This window comes from Phascolarctos cinereus, unplaced genomic scaffold (assembly GCF_003287225.1).
Source record: "Phascolarctos cinereus isolate Bilbo 61053 unplaced genomic scaffold, phaCin_HiC Scaffold_9;HRSCAF=440, whole genome shotgun sequence".
In the NCBI taxonomy this organism is placed as follows: domain Eukaryota; kingdom Metazoa; phylum Chordata; class Mammalia; order Diprotodontia; family Phascolarctidae; genus Phascolarctos; species Phascolarctos cinereus.
The window spans coordinates 3,632,429-3,651,859 of NW_027556402.1; the positions used below are offsets into that span (position 1 = coordinate 3,632,429).

Genomic DNA, 19,431 nt, shown 5'->3' on the forward strand with positions numbered 1-19,431 from the left:
TCCTTGGGTTTATTTCTTCCTGTGTCCACACAACCCCTGTCCCTGCCATTCAAGCCCGTTGAAGGTGCCCAGTGCCCCAGCCTCAGCTGACCGCTCAGGTTTGGCCACCACAGTCACCCTGCCAGGCTGCAGCCTCAGGGGCCCTTTCTTGCTCGGGCTCCTGGGGCAGGAGCCCACACCCCAGCAGGGCCTACAGGGCGGGCCCGGTCAGGGCAGATGCCTGCACTCATGTGCTCACCTGCCCTCTGGGTGCTGCGGGGATGCCAGGAGGGATCCTGCTGCCCCGAGGCCACACGTGGCCCTCTAGGTCCTCGGGAGCAACCCTTTGACTGAGTCCGAGTCTTTCAGAGCACATCCTTTGACGAAGGGGATTTGTTGTATCAAGTTTGGATTAGGTCAGAGGGCCACACTGGAGGACTTGGAGGGCCATGTGTGGCCCTGGGGCTGCAGGTTCCACCCCTGGGCCGGATGGTGGGGTCCTTCCTGGGCCTCAGTCTCTATCTGTAAAGAGGTTAGACTAGACAGGGTCAGGATTCTCTTCCAGGTCAGACACTCCATGAGACCGCAGCCTCTCCAGGCCTCAGTTTCCTCTTCTGTCCCATGAAGACGAAATCACCTCAGTTCTGGGGGAAAAATGCATTTGGGGATTAACATCTCGAAGAAGGCCATCTGAAATGGGGCCTGAAGGGCGTTGAGGTGGAGGACCCACGCCACTGCTCTTTGTCTGCTCTCCTCTTTTACTGAGTGCAGCTCTAAGCTGACAGTCAGGGCCCGGCACGGTCTGCCACCAGCTGGCTGTTAGCCGCAGCGTCCCGCCGCTGTGTTCTCCAGGGCTCTCAGCCAAACCCCCACCCTGAGCCATGGCCCGTCAGTGCGCCACCCGCACCGAACACGTGCTGTCTTCGCCTTTGGGATTTCTGCATGACCTTAAAGCTCAACCCCAAACCTGGCTCCCCAGGAACCTCCCCTGAGCCCTGCAGCTGTAAGGGGCGCAGAGGCCTCGAGGAGCCCTGTCGTGGAACGCGTGTGCACACACATGTACGTGCGTGTGTGTGCATGTGGCGTGTGCGTGTGTGCACGTGTGTAAAGTCTTTGTTGGTGCCCTTTGTTTTTCACCCCGTCTCCCATAGAGCCGTCCGTATGCACAATCCCGTCCCCACGGGCCCGTCTCTTCGTAGCAGTTTTTTTGCTGTTCTCTCATTTCAGTTGAGTCTGACTCTTCACAACTGCACGTGAGGTTTTCTTGGCAAAGGTCCTGGAGTGTTTGCTGTTTCCTTCTCCAGCTCATTTTACAGATGAGGAAACCGAGGCAAACAGAGTGAAGTGACTTACCCAGAGTCACACAGCTAGTGAATATCTGAGGCCAGACTGGAACCCAGGAAGATGGCGCTCTGGGCATTGTGGCGCCACCAAGCTGCCCCCCCTTCATAGCAGTAGTGATGCCAAAAACGGGGCCTTGAAAACTTTTTTTTTTATCACCTTGGAGGTTGAGAAGGAAGCCCAGACAAGGAGGGTGGTTTTGAAAGGAGCAGGAAGAATTTATTAGATCGCTTCTTTTTAAAGCAAGTGATGTGAAATGGAGATTAATGGTTTCATATAGAATCCTCTTTGTGTTCAATTGTGTGTTTGGAAATTTTCTTGGCATTTAAGTTCCCAGTGAGAAAAGGAAAAGATAAAGGCAGTTTTGGGGGAAAGACACTAGTAGCTGGAGGAATCAGTACAAGGCCTCAGGTAGGAGTCGGTCTGTGTGCCGCCATTTTGTTCAGCCATTCCCTGATCGGTTGGATTCCAATCTTATTTCTGGTCGTGCTTGTTTTGCTAGTGCAGAGAGTGCTGCCATGAGTGTTCCGGTCGGCTTTTCCTGCCGTCTTTGGCCTTTCTCAGGTGGTTGTTCAATAGGGGGTTAAAGGCCACGAGCAGCTTCGTCCCTGGCTCTTGCACAATTCCAAAATGTCTGGGCTAATTCATAGCTGCAGTAACAATGCGTTGGTGTGCGTCCCTTCCCACAGCCCCTCCAGCATCGCCTGTTCGTGTCTTTTCTCAGCTTTTGTCTCTGTGATGTGTGCGAGGTGAAACCTCAGCTTATTTTTCTCTTAGTATTGTGGAGGGCTTGTCATCCTTCTGAAAAAGGTAGGACCCTGTCCTTTGACCACTCATCCATTGAGGGATGAACCCCGGTCATCCCTATATTAGATGTCAGACTTTTATCAATTATTTAACTCAAACATTTTCCCATTGAACATTGCTCTCATTGTTACAATTACGTTGATTTTATTGATGCCAAATTTTTCCAATTTGGTGTCGTTGAAGTTGTCTGTTTTTTATGTTGTGTTCTCCCTTCGCCCTTGTTTTATGAAATGTCTTTTGATTTGCAGATTGACTATCTGTATGAAGCTTATTATAGTGTATAGCATAAGGTGCTGGTCCAAACTGATTTTCCACCGAACTTTCTAATTTTCCTGTCATTATTCGATAGGGAGTCCTGCCCCAAGTAATTTGCTTTCTTGGGTTTATCAAACACTGTATTCATTTGCTTCTACCAGTCTCCATTTAAACCACTGCTACAGAGTTTTAAGGACTGCTGCTTTTTCAGAGAATCTGAGATGCAGTGGGGGCCCCCCTCACTTTTTTCACTTTTTTCTCATTATTTTCCTTGAATTTCTTGACTTGTTATTCCTGCATTGAATTTTGTCTCATTCTATTAAGGTGACACCTTTTTATTTTGAGTAGCATAAAGCTAATTCTGTAAATTAGTTCAGGTAGTGAGTCAGAGTTGCCTCATCCATCCCACGTAGCAGATCCTGCCCTTAAACTCTGATGGACTGGCCAGGGGGAGGGTCTCTCTCTTTTTCTCTCTGTCTCTGTCTTCCCAGCTCCTCTTTTTCTGCCTCCACCTCTCTTGGTTTCTCTCTGCGTCTTTCTTCCTGTCTCTCTGCTCTCTTCCCCCTCTTCTGTGTCTTCCTTTCTCTGTGTCTGTCTCCCTCTTCTCTCACACAAAGACCCCAGCTCTGGTTTGGTTTTGTGATGAGGGGGACCAGACCTGGAATTTTTCAGTGCAGGAAGCTCCCAGGCAGAATTCCTTCTGCCTGTGCAGACGAGCCCTTTCTCTGTAACCACAGAGGGTTGCCCACAGCATTGAGAGATCATGCTCCTTGCCCAGGGTCCCACAGCCGTCCTCCCTTCCATGCCACTTAACTATGTTTCATGAATTAGATCAATGCTTGGCAGGTTAGTCGGATAATATTTGTTCAGTCTCCGTACTGACATTGTGGCTTCATGTCTAATAGATTTTTCTGAATGGTTCAGATAACGAATAAGCCTCCACTTTAATAGAAACACACACTGTTGCCTTTGGCTCACTGAGCGTTGACCTTCTCGTGTTAATATGAAAATCCTCACGTCCTATCTTGCATTTATTTATACCTGTATCCCCACTCTTAGTGTAACGCTTGGCATAGAGGAGGTTCCTAATAAAGGCTTTTCATTCATTCGATACCATTGCCAACAGATTCCATCTGGAAGTATATGTACTTTCTAAAATTATGCTTTTGGGTCACAGAAACCTGTTTGGGCCTTGCACTTGGGCCACTAACCCTTGCATTCAAGCCTCGATTTGTAGCTTTCCAGGTGGACTTTTTTCCCAGTGTTAGAGACAGCGTGTAAATTGTCGTCTGGGTCTGCTGTCCTCGCCCTGCATCATTTTGTACAAGTGTCTGAATTCTTCACGTTCGTCCTTCTTTCGGGCACCGCCGTTGTATTCCTTGACCTTAACAGAGTGCGATTTGTTGGGCCTTTCCCCGAGCATCAAGCACATCTTTTGTTATCACAAGGAGCAGAGCTCTGAACTTTCTGGTATGTGAGCCTTTCCTTATCAGCAGTAGCCTTGGTGGAAGACAGCTGCAGAGTGGGAGACGCTGGGTCTACGCCTCCTTTCCTACGGGTGTAAATGGAGGCCCAGAAAAGTACCATGACTGGGCACGATGTCGCCCATTCAGCGGCCCAGCTGAGACCTAAACCCGGGTCTTCTGGCTCTAAATTCTAATTCCTCACCATACTTAACCAAAGTTGTTGTGGCCTGGTAGAAAAAGTACCACATGAGCGGTGGAGGGGCGTTCAGGGAAGATTCTGGAGTGAAAGGTTCCCCCCACCACCACCACCACCACCACCACAGCAAATACTAGAAGTAAGCCCCCAGATCAGAAAACTCAGCAATAGCAAGAAGGGGGATTGCAGGGGAAAGAAAGGTAACTGAAGATCAACTTATCAGCCCATGGTGGGAACTCCCATCTCCTTCTGCCTACCCCACCCTGGCCAGTGGGCTGGCCCTTCAGCCCTTGTGGCTACAGTCTGAGGCATCTACTTGGAAAGTTCTCATTTCAAGTTCCCCAAGGCATCCTAGCTTTGAGCACCTGGACGTTCTGCCACTTCTAGACTCCTTTCTTCTCCCTTTTCCTGAAGGGGCCTAGCAGAGCCCCAACTCAGACTCCACCACACAGTCACAGTCATTGGAAGGACTTGGTACAATCAGTGGAACAGAAGACATTCACAATGTACAGAAGCTGAAAAATGTAGTAGGATGATGTTTGATAGCCACAAAGGTCTCAACTCTTGGGCCAAGAACTCCCTCTCTGACAAAAACTGCTAAAAAAAACAAACGAACAGGCAAGAGTCTGGCAGAAATTAAGTACAAACCAGCATCTTACTGTATGCCAAGCTAAGGTCCAAGTGGATGCATGACTTAGAAATAAAAGGTCACACAATAAGCAGATCAGAGGAGCAAGGAAGAGCCTAATGTTCTCAATTAGGGATTGAGAAGAGTTTAGGACCAAACAAGGGATGGAGAGGAAAACGACATGAAATGGATAAGTCTGATCACATGAAGTTCAAACATTTTGGTGCAAACAAAACCAAGAAAGCTGGAAGATAAACAGTAAAAATATTTACTGGGGAAAAATTTTGTAGGGAGTTTCTCTACTAAAGATCTGATATGCAAGATATAGAAGGAGCTGATTCAAATTGATAAGACCAGGAGCCATTCCCCAATGGAAAAATAGTCAGATGGTTCTGAAAGGAAGAAACCCAAGCTTTCTACAGCCATATTTTTTAAAATGCTTCAAATCACCAACAAATAGAGGAAGGCAAATTGAAGCAATTCTGAGGTTCTGCCTCAGATCCAGTAGATTGGCAAAGATGACAAAAAAGGAAAAGGACAGTTGTTGAAGAGGCTGCTGGGAAACAGGTGCATTGACGCCATGTTTGGTAGAGCTATGACTTGGTGCAGCCATTCTAGAAAGCGCTTTGGACCTGTGCTAAGAAAGTCAGGGTGTTGTGCAGACCCAGCAGTACCCAGCAGTGCTAAGCTGGAACTGTGCTGAGAAAATCAGGGCCTTGTGCAGACCCAGCAGTACCCAGCAGTGCTCAGCTGGAACTGTGCTAAGAGAGTCAGGGCCTTGTGCAGACCCAGCAGTACCCAGCAATGCTAAGCTGGAACTGTGCTGAGAAAGTCAGGGCCTTGTGTAGAGCCAGCGGTACCCAGCAGTGCTAAGCTTATACCCTAAGGAGATCAAAGCACAGGGGAAAGACCTATACGTACCAAGTTATTTATAGCAGTTCTTTTTGTAATGGCCAAGCAGAAACAGGACACGTCTGTCAATTGAGGAGGCTGCCCGTGATGGAATATTCATGAAGTGGAATGTCACTGCGCCATCAGAAATGATCAAAGAGACAGCTGAGGAGAATCTGAAGATTTCTGTTATCTGATGCAGAGCAAAGCGTGCAGAGCCGAGCGACCAAATCATGCGATGACGATCACACGGTGAAGACAAAGAGCTTTGAAACCTTAAGAACTCCGATGGATGCGGCAACCGACCATGGCTGCGTGCCGGGGACGCTCTCCCTCCTCTGCTGGGGCTCCTGGCCTCCCCGGCTTCCGTCAGGTCCCAGCTGAAGTCCCACCTCCCACAGGCAGCCTTCCCCAACCGCTCGATCCTGGTGCCTTCCCTCTTTTAAGTATTTCCTGTTTATCCTGCGTAGAGCTTGCTTTGTATATGTTTGTGTGTCAGCTCCTTGAGGGCAGGGCTTGTCTTTTGCCTCTTTTTGTATCCCCAGCTTAGCACAGTGTCTGGCACCGTACAGGTGAGGAAGCACGCTCCCCCCTCCCAGTGGAGAAGAGATGGACTCAAAGCACAGAAGAGTCACTTTTTAACAGTCATCGTGGGAATCATTTTGCTTGACTCTGCACACTTGTTACTAGGTTTGTTTTTTCCCTTTTCACCTGTGGGAATGGGATTGAGAAGGTGGAAAGGGGAAGTTACGGAGAGAGATGCCATTAAAAAAGGAAGAGTGCACCCTGGGAGCAGTCAGACCTCTAGAGCAGCTTCCTTGCCTTCTAGGGGGAAACCAGCCCAGGCGGGCATAAGGGGTGACGTTGGGCAGCTTTCCCAGGCCTCCCCTATGAACTGAGGCTATTGGACTCGGTGACCTCGAGGTCATTCCAACTCTGACTCTGTGACCCTAAGTAAATACAAAGCAGTTTCACGAGGCAGAGCGTGCTAATGCTTGGGGCTTGGGGTAGAGTCAGGAAAGACTGTGTAGGATGCAGCCGCCGCACTGTGCCCCAGAGGAAGCGAGGGACTCTGAGGCCCAAGTGAGGAAGCAGCATTTTCCAGATTGGGCATTATTGGCACAAAGGGACGGAGAAGACCGCTGTAGTGAAAGACGCAAGAATCCAGACCAGTGCAATGACCGGCCAACGACAGTTCTAGGGGAAACCAGCCCACAGCAGAGAGGGCAGGCAACATCTGCCTCTGGGGACACGGCCAGCAGGGCTTGACTCTGAATGTTTGTTATGAGGGCTCTGCGGTGGTGTTTTTTCAGTGGGGGAGGAAGGGGTAGGAGGTAGGAAAAATAAATGTTTCATAAGTGGAGAAAAAACAACACATTAGCAGTAAGTGGAATGCTGTTTCCAGGTGACAGCTGGCAGGCCAGGGGCGGGTGTAAGACTGGGGAGGGCCTGGAATGCCAGGCATGTGATGTGTTTATTTTATCCTAGAGACAAGAGGAGATCAATGAGGACTTTGGAGTAGGGGCTGCATGGGGAGGTCAGTGGTCTCTGTCTCTGTCTCTTTCTATCTCTGTCTCTACTTCTCTCTCTCTCCTCTCTCTCTCTCTCTCTCTCTCTCTCTCTCTCTCTCTCTCTCTCTCTCTCTCTAGGCAACTAGGTGGCACAGTGCATACAGCACTGGGCCTGGAGTCAGGAAGACTCCTCTTCCAGAGTTCAAATCTGGCTTCAGACACTTACTAGCTGTGTGACCCTGAGCAAGTCAGTTGAACCAGTTTGCCTCAGTTTCCTCATCTGTAAAAAGGGCTGGAGAAGTAAATGGCAAACAACTCCAGTATCTCTGCCAAAAGGAAACCCCAAATGAGGTCACAAAGAATTGGACACAACTGAAAAATGGGCTGAACCACAGCAGTGTCTCTCCTAGCCTTTTCTTGTTCTCTCTGATTCTGCTCCTTTCTCTTCCTCTCTTTCCCTCCTCTTTCCCCCTCTCTCTCACTCCTCTCCCACATATCCAGACACAAAAACACTCTCTCCTCTTCTCTCTGCCTGTCTCCTGCACACACACAATGACAGACCCGCAGTCATCTCAGTGATTCAGAAGCATGTGGTGAGGACATTAACGAGGAATCATAAGAGCAGAACATTCTGCTTTTGCCCATGACTAGTTGTGTGACCTTGGACCGGTCATGTAACAGCTCTTGAGTCTCAGTGTTTGCATTGCCCCCTGCCGACTTCGATGGGTTATTCTGAGGATTGTGCTGCTTGAGTGGAATGTGCTGTCTCTGTAAGATGAAGTCGGTTCTGAGATGAATTGGGCAGTGCCCTTCTGCGTGGCTATGGAAGCAGCTGTCCCAGAAGCTCTGGCTCAGGGCCCTCCCTTTTAGCAGGTGGAAGGGTGGATGACCAGCAGCTCTGGTCTGGATGGAGAACCGTCCCGTCACCAGGCCACAGAAACGGGCTCGCTGGTCTCCGCGGTCAGAGGGGTCAAGTGTTCTGCCGTGACGGGATTCACAGCCAGAAGGAAGTTTAGAGATGAACCCAGTCAGCCCCTGCATTTTGTAGATGAAAAAACTGAACTGGGGAAATGATTTACCAACAGAGGTAGTAAACTACAGAGCTGGGGCTTGAACCCTGGGCCTCTTATCCCAAGTCCAGCTTTTCTCACCGCACCATCCTGAAGAAGAGCTCGTGGTCCTAGTGACAGGGCTCACAGCCTGATTCCTCCCCCTGTCCCCCCATTTCTCTTTCTTCCTAGCTCTTAATTTTCAGATGAAACAGACTAGCGCTCCGTGGGAGGTGCCCACGTTAGCAGACCAGGGGCTTCTTCCAAACCCTGCGGAACCAAAATCACGTGCCAGAGGAAGACATGTGCTCATGGGAAGTGACGGGTCATTTCTCTCACAACCTCAGCCTGTCTTGGCTCTTCCACGGGCAACATGGCCACGGCTCTCTGGCTAGATGGAAATACGTGGACGAATCTCAGTGTGCATCCCTGCCCAGTGTGAAAGTCAGAGGTCAGGTACTGTGAAGAGGATGGTCCGGATCATCTCCCCTGCAGGATGGCTGGGGGGCGCCAAGTCATTCTCCCGGGCAGACTGGGTGATGAGCCACAAGAGGGCGCCAGTGCGCTAAATCATTCCCCTGTGCAGGTGGGTGATGGGCCACGAGAGGGCAGCAGTGCGCTAAGTCATTCCCCATGCAGGATGGCTGAGGGGCCACAAGAGGGCAGCAGCTGGCTGGTTTGTCACTAGGACCTTAGTGAAGACTCATTCAAGATCACTGGTCGCCTGGGATCTAAGGGGCAGACCCTGACCTGACTTGAGTGGATCTGGATTGGTCTGGACTGGATCGCACCAGATTGTTGAAGGCTCTTAAGCTTCTGCTTTCGGAAACGCAGACCACACCCCCTTTCAGAAGAAGTGTGCTGTGAGCCTCCATCCCAGGAAGCGTCTCTGGGCGTTCTCAGCAGCCGTGGAAGCAGAGCCGGGCTCAGATGCCAGTTCTGCCCCTTCGCAGCCGTGCAGCCACTCTGCGGCCGTGACATCACGGGGCGACGGCTTGACTTGCTCGTGAATTGGATTGAGGCGGGCAGAGCGGCCCAAAGTCGCCAGCCTCCCTTCCAGAGTCAGAAGTGCCGCGGCCAGGTGAAAGCCGAGATGACCAGCGGAGCTCGGGAGCCGCCTTCCTGGCCATTGGAACACGCTGTTCGCCTCTGCCCGTTCATCCGGGGAGAGTCCTCACGTGCTTGGGGTAGACGTCCCCCTAGCTCAGCAGGGGGTCAGAGGTCCGCCACTTACCCTCCGTCGGGGCTAGCCCATCTGCTGGGACAGCTCAACAGTGTAGCTGCCGGCTCCCCCACAGGTGAGAGCTGGGTGCCAGGTGGACCCCAAAGGGGGAGGGCAGCTAGTGCTCCCGAACACCCCCTACAGCCCGAGGAGCCTACGTACAGAGTTGGAAGGGATCTTGGAGGCCATTGATGCCAGTGGCCCGTTTTAGAGATGAGGAAACTGAGGGCCAGATAGGGGAAGTGACTTGCCTGGTGTTACGCAAATAAGGGGCAGAGATTTGCACGTGTGAGTCCAAATACAGCCCTCTTTCAGTGCCCCCAGCACCGTACACCTGGGATACCTTGGATCGTGCTGCCTGGGGCTAGGTCCAGGACAGCTGCACGCTTTCCCAAAATCAGCAGCATTTATTAAGAGCCTGCTGTGTGCAGGCTGAAGATGCAGAGGCAAAAATGAAACTGGCCTGTCCTCGAGGAACTTCCACTCCACCAGAGGAGGCAGCGCGTGCAGAGGTCAGGAAATAGAGCCTAATTTGAGGATGCAAGGAGCGCGAGCCAGCGGGAAAGCAAGGAGGGCTTCCCAGAGGAGGCGGTACCTGACCTCGGCCTGCAGCGAAGCAGAAGACTGGCAAAGGCAGAGCTGGGAACCGAAGGCAGTCTGGGCGTGGGGCTGAAGGGAAGGAGACCAGAACAGAACGTGAAGTGGGGGAAAGACGGGCGCTAGGGCAGGCAGGCTGGCAGACGGTGCGTTTATTAAGCACGTGCTGTCTGTCTGTCAGGCACGGCGCTCAGCACTGGGGACACAAGTGCTGGAACAGGAGGTGGTCCCTGCCCTCAAGGGACTTCCATTCTAACAGGAGAAGACAAAGCAGGAAGGCCAGCTGGGAAGGGGAGGGAGGGAGTGATCTGAGCTGGGAGCGCAGGGGGAAGGGTGGCCGGGCCCTCCAGAAACAGATAACTGCTCCCCAATCCGGAGACTTCCCTGGAGGGGGCCGGGCAGCCCGTGGGAGCGTGGGCAGAGACCCGAAATGTCTGCAGGGTCCGATGGAGGCGCATCGGGACGGTGTGAGAGGCCGCACGGAAGAGGCCGCCGCGGCTGGGTTTGCAGACCAGAAGACTGACGGGAGGTGGGGCGGCTTGAGGGGGGGGGAGATCAATTCTCTTCTGGAAATGTGGAGTCTGAGGTGCCGAACCTCAATCCCGCAGCTAGGAGGGACAGGGGAGGCAGCACCTGGGAAGACCTGAGTTTGAATCCTGCCTCACATACACTTACCAGTTGTGTGACCTCTGAACCTCTGTCTGCCTCGGTTTCTTCAGATGTAAAATGGGGAGAATAGCACCAGTTCCCAAATCCCATATGTAATAGCACGCTGCAAAGCTTAAAGCACTATGTAAATAATAATACCTTAAAAGAGTTTAAACAGGGGACAGTTAGGTGGCCAAGTGGACAGAGCGCCGGCCCTGGAGTAAAGAGGACCTGAGTTCAAATCCGGCCTCAAACACTTGACACTAGCTGTGTGACCCTAGGCAAGTCACTTAACCCCATTGCCTCACACACACAAAAAGAGTTTAAATAGCATAAAACTGAAAGAAAGAAAGAGGGAAATAAAGTTGCCAAATGCCTACGGCTGGGAAGGGATGAGCAGCGCTTTTCTCCTCCCCCCCCCCCCCGGCCGTCCACCATACTGGAGGGGAAAGAGTAAAGGGAATGACCGAGGGGTGGCCAGGAAACAGTGCCCCACCCCTCGAGAGAGTAGAGGGCTGCTCCTGGCTGGCCTGCCCGGGGAGGAGGGACAGTTCCGAGGGGCGGTGGGGGCTGGGCTCCACAGGCTGCTGGCTCATCGTTGTCCGTGGGGCCGGCGTTGTGAGCGCTCCAGGTCCAGCCCCGCCTCCCCCGTTCTGTGTTCCTCCCCACCCGCCATCCGGGTATGGTGTGCTGGCGTATGTTTAACAACCGGCTCTCCAAAAGTGGGAACGTACCCACTACGCACTTTAAGCTTTCATCCACATCACCAACATTTTCTCCACTACTTTCTTAAATCTACATTTGCCTGCTTCCAAGGTGTGAATGCTCAGACTGAACATTTAACAAACAGCTCCCCTGGCTGGGCCCAAATGGATGTTCTGCAGTGGTCCATCTTTCTTCACTGGCTTTCTTCTCCCCCTATCAGCCTCCATTGCTTTGAGGGAATGTATCAGAGTTCAGAGCGAAGCACTGGTAACAACGCATTTTACCTTCATTACCTCATTATGATCACCTCACAACAACCCTGAGAGGAGGGGCTGTTATTATCCCCATTGCAAAGATGAGGAAACTGAGACCAGGGTCACACAGCTAGTAAGCGTCTGAGGCAGGATTTGACCCCCCTGGATGGCTGGTAAATGACCCAAGACATAAGAGGTTGCTACAGCTTTGAAAAAGGAGTGTCTTTTGTCCAGCCCTTCCCCCTAACACCCCGGCCTTTGCTCAGCCGGCCTCTGGCCTCATCCAAAGCATGTTGGAGAAACGAGTGTTGCACGCTCAGTGGAAGTCCAGGAACCAGGCTGCGACTCCTTGAACTCGCACCCGGCTGCCCTGGCCCGGCAGGTCCTGTGGGTGGCCAGCCTCCGCTGCTGCCATGGGTGGTACTGGGAGCTTAGCTCCCTCGGGGCTAGCATCCCAGGCTGAATGGGGCTTCGGGGCTGCCCTGGGAGGGGGCGGACATTGACGGCCTGCTCTGTGTCCCGAGCCGGGATTGGATTCGGTTACAGACCAGGTTTTGGCAAACTTGTGTGGGCAGGGAGATGGGGCCGAGATGCCAGGAGCCCTCTGGATCTGGAGCCGGAAGACCTCCGCTCGAATGCCACCTCTGTGCATGTGACAGTTGTGTGGTCCTGGGTACATCCCTGCTTCGCTCTGGGCCTCAGTTTCCTCACATGTCAAATGGGGCCTTGCTTCAGATAGCCTTTCGTGGGGCGGCTCAGCCTATGGCAGACCCTTTCCCGTTCTATCTCTACTTCCTTGAGTACCCGACATCCCCATTTGGGTCCTGTCCCCCCAAACAGAAACATTGCAGGGGAGGAAGGGGGCAGCCCGGCAGTCATGCTGAGCCCCAGAAGGCAAGCCCAGAGGCTCTCTCTGCTGTCTCCCAAGACCTGCCGGCAGATACATCGAGGGCTCAGTGGTGAGTGCGGGCCTCATGTAACCCGGGCCCTTTCTATACTTCACAACTGACGGAGAGGGAAGGTTGAGTCACAGAAGTGCTGCGACCGTCAGTGCCGTGGCCGCTTCCTGCCCTGCTCCCTCCCACAGTCATTCCTAGAACAGTCTATGCATAGCAAGGTAGCCTCCAGCACTGTGTGTCGTCTATAAAGCATGCAATAGTGTTATGTCTAAAAATCAATGTACACACCGAATTGAAAAGCACTCTAACCGTCATCTGTGCCTTCAGTGAGCCGCAATCTGTGCTGGTGGAGGCTCTTGCCTCGATGCTGATGCCTGCTGCCTGACCAGGGTGGGGGTTGCCGAAGGCTGGGGCGGCTGGGGCAATTTCCTAAAATAAGACAACGATGCAGCTTGCCCCTCCCGTGACCCTTCCTTTCATGGAAGATTTCTCGGCAGCCTACGACGCTGTTTGACAGCTTTTTGCCCACAGCAGAACGTCTTTCTTAATTAGAGCCAATCCTCTCAAGCCCTGCCGCTGCCCTATCCACTAAGTTTATGTAGTCGTCTTCAGTATTGTCGTGTCCCAGGACGCGGGGAGGCCCAAGGAGAGGGAAAGGAATGAGGGAACAGCCGGTCAGTGGAGCAGTCAGAGTCCCTGCAACGTTGGGCCCCCAAAGCAATGACCACAGCAGCGTCACGGATCAAAGATCACAGATCACCATAACGGTAGAATCATGTGGGAAACGTCTGAAATATTCGAGAATTAGCAAAACGTGACACAGAGACGTGATGTGAGCACGGGCTGCCGGGAAAATGGCGCCAGTGGGCTGGCTGAAGACGGGGTTGCCCCCAAACTTCAATTTGTGAAAAAATACGTTTGCAAAGCCCAGTGAAAGGAGGTATGTCTGTACCTGACACATAGCAGGCACCTGAGAAATGCTTTTTAATGGATTTATTGCCTGGCACACAGTCAGGTTTTCGACATTCCTTGTTTTATTAAGGATTAATTAACATAGTGTAGCCAGGCCTCTGAGAATTGTGCGCCCAAGGGGAAAAGTTTGCTTGCTGGACTTCTCAGGCGAGGAGGAGCTGGCCATCCCCTGACCCTTCTCCCCCCACTGATCGCAACCTCTTCTCTGGGAGCGCCTCTCTGTTCCCCTCCTATGGAGGTATCTCTCCGCCCATTTGGGGAGAACAGCTGAGCTAAGGGCCAGGGGATCCCCCTGACAAAGCTGCGCCCCCCATGGGACGTTTTTTAAACTTTGGTCTTGCTCACCCAGGGGAGGGGGCGAAGGAGGGGGCAGAGGACCAGATCCACACGTCTTTGACCAAGCTGTGGGAAATCTGTGAAACATGACAATGCCTTGTCCACCCCCACAGCGCAGGAGCCCCCAGCCGGGAAGAGCCACTCCTTCCCCTGACATGTCAGGCAGAGTCCCGATTTTCTGTCTCCTTCTTTTCAGTCTCTCTGAATGCCCAACACCCCCTCCCCCTTTCTCTTTGGCTTCACAATAAGGAGGCCCTCCTGTCAAAGGCAGCTGGGCTCCATCACCTTATCAAGCCAGCGTTCAGAGCTAATTAAACAGAAACATGAATGTAGTTTTAAAGACTGGAGATAAGTTTGGGGAGGGCAAACCACTCTCCCTGGGAGCAGGAAGTAAGAAAGAATAAGTGAGGAGGCTGAAATGGGAGTAGATGAGAAGAGGGAGGGAGGAAGTATCAATCATGCTTCCCAATCCGGACAGCTCTAGTCTCTGTCTCTCCGGCTCTGGCTCTGACTCTTTCCCTCCCTATCTGTCTCTCTCTCTTTCTCTCTTTCTCTCTTTCTCCCCCTCTCTCTGTTTCTCCTCCCTCTTCTTTCTCTGTCTTTATCTTTCTCTTCCCCTTCTCTCTGTCTCTCTTTCTCCATGTCTGTCTCAGTCTGTCTCCCTCTCCCTTCCTCTCACTCTGTCTCTCTGTTTCTCTGTCTCTCTCTCCCTTCTCTGTCTCTGTCTCTCTTCCTGCTTCTTTCTGTCTCTATCTCTCCATTTCTCTGTCTCTTTCACTCTCTCTTTGTCTGTCTTTGTCTCTCTCCCTTTCTCTCACTCTCTGTCTCTGTCTCTCTCTTCCTGTTTCTTTCTCTGTCCCTGTCTCTTTCTCTTTCTCCATTTCTCTCTCTCTCTCTCTCTCTCTCTCTCTCTCTCTCTCTCTCTCTCTCTCTCTCTCTCTCTCTCTCTCTCTCTCTCAGTCCTAATGGTATCCACATGGCTTGGCCACCACTTCCCTACTTCACTCCACCATTGTGGAAGCAGCAGCGATATAGAGCCAGTAGTCACTGGACCCTCTCTTCATCTCCCTCCCTCTAAGACTGAATACGGGGCAGAGGGCCCATATCCACAGGGGAGCTCAGGACATAAGTCACCATCCATGCTCATTTCTCAAAGTCCAGAGATCTTCACTCTCCAGGGCCAGAGAAAAAAGCCTCCTGCTTCCTTAAGTCTCCCCTTCCCTTCCTCCTCACTCTGCTGCCTGAGACAAGCCCAACACTCCCATTCCCAGCCAGCAGCCCTTGATCCCTGGTGGGCATTTGTCCTTGGCAGGGAGAGGCTCCGAGGCTTCCATTCCTATGTGATGGGTCCCTGTGTGCTGGATGGGGCAGAATGGAGCACTCCACCACAGCGTCTGGTCAACATGGCAGAACATGGCAGGGCATGGTGAGGAGAAAAACCCTGCCCGGGCCTGGCATCCCGGGGTGTGCCCAGCTACCTCTACCCACCTTTAGTCCTCTTCCAGGTAAGTTCACTCTCCACCATGGCTATAATAAACCCTCTTGATGCAGGGATCTGACTGTATCTCTCCTTTGCTCACTGCCTGTTGGGTTTGGCATTCAAGGCCCTTTACAAACTCTGGCCTCATCTCCAGCTTTGGACGAGTTCTGTCCTCTTTCTGATCTCATTTATCTCATCTATAAAATGAGGGATTGGACTAGATAAGGAGTCCCGGCCTTGGGGCCTCAGACCCCTAAAGGGCCATTGACAGAGCTTAGATGGGGAAAAAATTGTGTTTTTATTTTCATCAACCTCAAAATGAAATGGAGCATTTTCTTCAATAATCAATTAATTAATTAATTAATTACATTTTAAAAATTAATTAGAAAGAAAACACAATTCCGAGCAGGGGCCCATGGGCTTCATTTGCCACGTGGCCAGAGGCATCCACGAATACAAACGTGAGTAAGGATGCCTGGTCTGGCCACACTCTAAGGCCCTTCCCAGGACCTTCCCAAAGTGTGTGGCCTCCTGTGATGCCCTGTACGCATTCTGCTGCAGATACGTTGACAGCCCTTTGCCCCAAACACGCCCCATATCTCACTCCTTTGAGCAGCCGCCTACCTGGCTTCACGTCCCACCTTTGATGCTTACTGTCTAAGCAGCTTTAGGTCACGTAGCCTCTCTGAGCCTCAGTTTCCCCATCTGTAGGATGGGAGAGTTGGACTGCCTGGCTATCAAGGTCTTTTCCCGCCCTGGGTCCAGGATCCTATGACCCCTCTGCCTCTCCCTAGTGCACACGTTGCATTTCTCACTCATCCTTTCAAGCCCAAATCAAACACCTCCTCCAGGAAGGCCTCTTTGATCCATGCCCTTCCACTGACACTTTGCTTAGTGCTTTGATCCAGGCCTCTCTAACAGCACCCTTTGTGGACCAACCCATGGGGGAGGCACTGCAGATATTATTGTCCCCATTTTACGGATGAGGAAACTGAGTCTCAGGAGATTAAACGGTGACTCGACCTGTTAACACAGCCAGTGTAAGGTCTGAGGTGGGACTGGGGCCTGATCCAGGTTCAGCTCTCTACCCTGAACATGCCATACGTGTTGTTGTTCAGTCCTTTCAGTTGTGTCCGATTCTTTGTGACCCCATTTGGGGTTTTCTTGGCAAAGATACTGAAATGGTTTGCCATTTCCTTCTCCAGCTCATTTGACAGATGAAGAAACTGAGGCAACAGGGTGAAGTGACTTGCCCATGGTGACACAGCTATTAAGTGTCTGAGACCGGACTTGAACTCAAATCTTCCTGACTCCAGGCTTGGCACTCTGTCCACTGAGCCACCCGGCTGTCCCACATAAGCACATAGGAAGTCCTTAATAAATGCGTATTGACTGCCTGCCTGTCTCCTCTGATATACTATAGGATCTCAGAATTGTAGATTTTGTGCTGAGAGACCCTTAGAGGTCCCCTTCCCACCCCTTCATTTTACAAAGGAAGAAGCTGGGATCCAGAGATTGACTGGTCCAGGGTCACACAGACAGCAGTTGGCTGAGCCAGGGATAGAGTCGGAGCCCCACACCGTCCCCCTCTGTCCATGTCACACAGGATTTGACTGCTATTTCTCCGAGTTTGTAGAGGATTCACACCTTAGACCATACCCTGTGGGGGCTGCATCTCAGTTAACTTGGGAGCTCTCCTATTGCTGAGCTTACTCGCTGTCACTGCTCTTCCTGCCTGGCTCAGGGTAGGAAGGGCATTCTCTGGCTAGAAAAGAAGCTTGAGATCCCAGAGTGGGACCCAAGGGGGGGGGCTGCCTCCAGCTTTCCTCAAGGGTGCCTGGGCTTTGCTCCACAGACCTTGGCTGCCACCTGGCAGACTTCCCTCTCCCCCACCCCAGGCAGTCTGGGGCACAGAGGGGGCACGGCTTCCTCTGGGCCAGCTCGACTTATATGGGTAAAAAAGACAACTGTTGGGTTGTTTTCTTAAGAACATTTTTCAAGTTTGCCAGTTTAGACTCGAAGGAATTCCAGCGTCTCCCAGGCCATCACAAACCTCACTCCAAGAACTGCCGCACCAGCAAGATGCCTTGTCCCATCACAGTGGGAAGTTTACACGGTGGGTTCTGGGCCAAGCTCTCCCGAAGACTCCCCTGCATCTTAGCCCTCATCCACGGTCCCAGCTGGGACTCCCTCCACTGACTCCCAGGCACAACAGGGATAGCCAGGATGCTGGGGAAGGGCCCCTTGCTTCTCGTGTGATGTAGAGAATCATCCCCCCTCTCTGGAGCTCAATCCCTCCTGTGTAAAATAAAGCAGTTGGACTGGTCTCCCCTCCTCTCCTCTCCAATCTCTCCACCCAGAGCGGGTGCTCACTCTCCCCCAAACAAGAGAGGAAATCATCATCTCTTAACTGTGCCCACTGCAGGATGTCCCAGGCCCGCTCTTCCGCCCATCACACATTCCACTCATCCTTCAAGGCTTCAGTGCGATTGAAGCTTCCCATGATCTTCTCCGCTAAGGTGGCCTCTCCCTTCTCTGAATTCTGAATGTCCTTTATTTCTGTGGTCTCTGTTCAGAATCATCAACGGCCTGGAAAGATCTTCACAGCCTCAAACCTTGGGCTGTGTGGAAAGAGCTGAATTCTGACCTCTGATAGGTCCCAATGTGTGGTGCCCCAGTCAGAGCACATCAGGGTTTGTTTAACATCCTGAGCAGCTCTATTTAAGAAGGAAATACAAAAACCAGGCTGGGTCCCAGAATGGGCCACCAGGATGGGAGAGCGCTGAAGACCATGGTCTGAGAGGGTAGTCTGAAAGAACTGGGGATGCTTAGCCCAGAGAAGAGGGAGAAATAACAGTCGTCTTCACGTACCTGAAGGGCTGCAGTGAAGAAGAGGAAGGACTAGGAGCGGCGGGAGACATGGCTGAGGCCAACTGGGGCTCAACCTGAGGAAAAATTTCCTAACAATTAAAATTGTCAAAAATGACACTACCCACTGCACCACCCAGCAACCCAGTAACAATGGTAGCTAATGTTTATATAACTCCTACTATGTGCTAGGCACTGTGCTAAGTGCCTTATAATTTTATCTCATTTGATTCTCAAAGAACCCTGGGAGGCAGGTGTTATTATCATCCCCATTATACAGATAAGGACACCAAGGCAGACAGAGGCTCAGTGTCTTGCCCAGGGTCACACAGCTAGTAAGCAACAAAGGCCAGATTTGAACTCAGGTCTTCCCGACTCCAATCCAGGAGCTTTGATTAGCCAGGGTCGCACAGCCAGGATATGTCAGAGGTACTTTCTAACTCTGAGGCTAGTTCTCTGCTCACTCTACCACACTATTTCTCTACTGTAATGTGATGGGCGAAAGATGATAGGCATCTGGTCTCTAGTGCTATAAGTGGTAACAGATGTAAGAAGTGGGAGCTTCCTGAAAGCAGGATCACATCTTATACCAAATACAGAGAGGTAGGGATGGTGGGATCTCACTTACGTGGGGAACTCCCTTAGAAGTCCTCCTTCCAGTGATAAATCTAAGACTCTGTGAAGTGAAATGGGTTATCTCAATTACAGGGGAGGAAAGTGTGGCCCAGAGGGCCGAGTGATCTGTCCAATGTCTCATGGGTGGCATGCAGCAGAGTGAGATATGAGTAAACATGACCTTTCTAACAATCAGAGTCATCCAAGTGCAATGGCTGGCCCTTTGAGGTAGTGGGTTTCCCATCTCTGGAAGTAGCAAAGAAGAGGCTAGAGGATCATCCTGACAGAGGGATTCCTGCTTGGAATGGGAGTCTGGACTTTCTCCCCAGTGCCCTTCTCTTTCTCTCTCTTCTTTTCATTTATTTAATCCACCCTAAGTCATTAGCCTTCCTAGAGAAACTGACCCCATTTATCAAGAGGATACAGGCTACTCTGAGATGTCTGGAGCTGCTTAGGACAGCTTTGTATGGCGGAAGGGGACCAGATCCCAGAATCAGAGAGTGGGGAGGGACCTGGACAGCCATCTAGACTTGGGGTCCCCATTGCACCTGGCTGTGCCCTCTGGGCCCAAGGCTTCTTTTCTCTAGGCTCAATATGCCCATTTACTTCAACCAAACCTCTCCAGGCATGGACTCAAGCCCCTTATCGAGTCCTTCTCAAGCCAGTCCTCCAGCTGAGGTCTGCCAAGGGCAGAGGATGGTGGGACCATCAT

General features: G+C 51.8%; 1 long non-coding RNA gene across 1 annotated transcript; it reads left to right on the plus strand.

Moving 5' to 3' along the window:
• Nucleotides 1-13,406: 13,406 nt before the first annotated feature.
• LOC144455199 (uncharacterized) lies at nucleotides 13,407-16,633 on the plus strand. Its single transcript, XR_013483910.1, has 2 exons — nucleotides 13,407-15,261; nucleotides 16,442-16,633. It is a non-coding gene; the product is annotated as an uncharacterized LOC144455199 (long non-coding RNA).
• The last annotated feature ends 2,798 nt before the right edge of the window (nucleotides 16,634-19,431 follow it).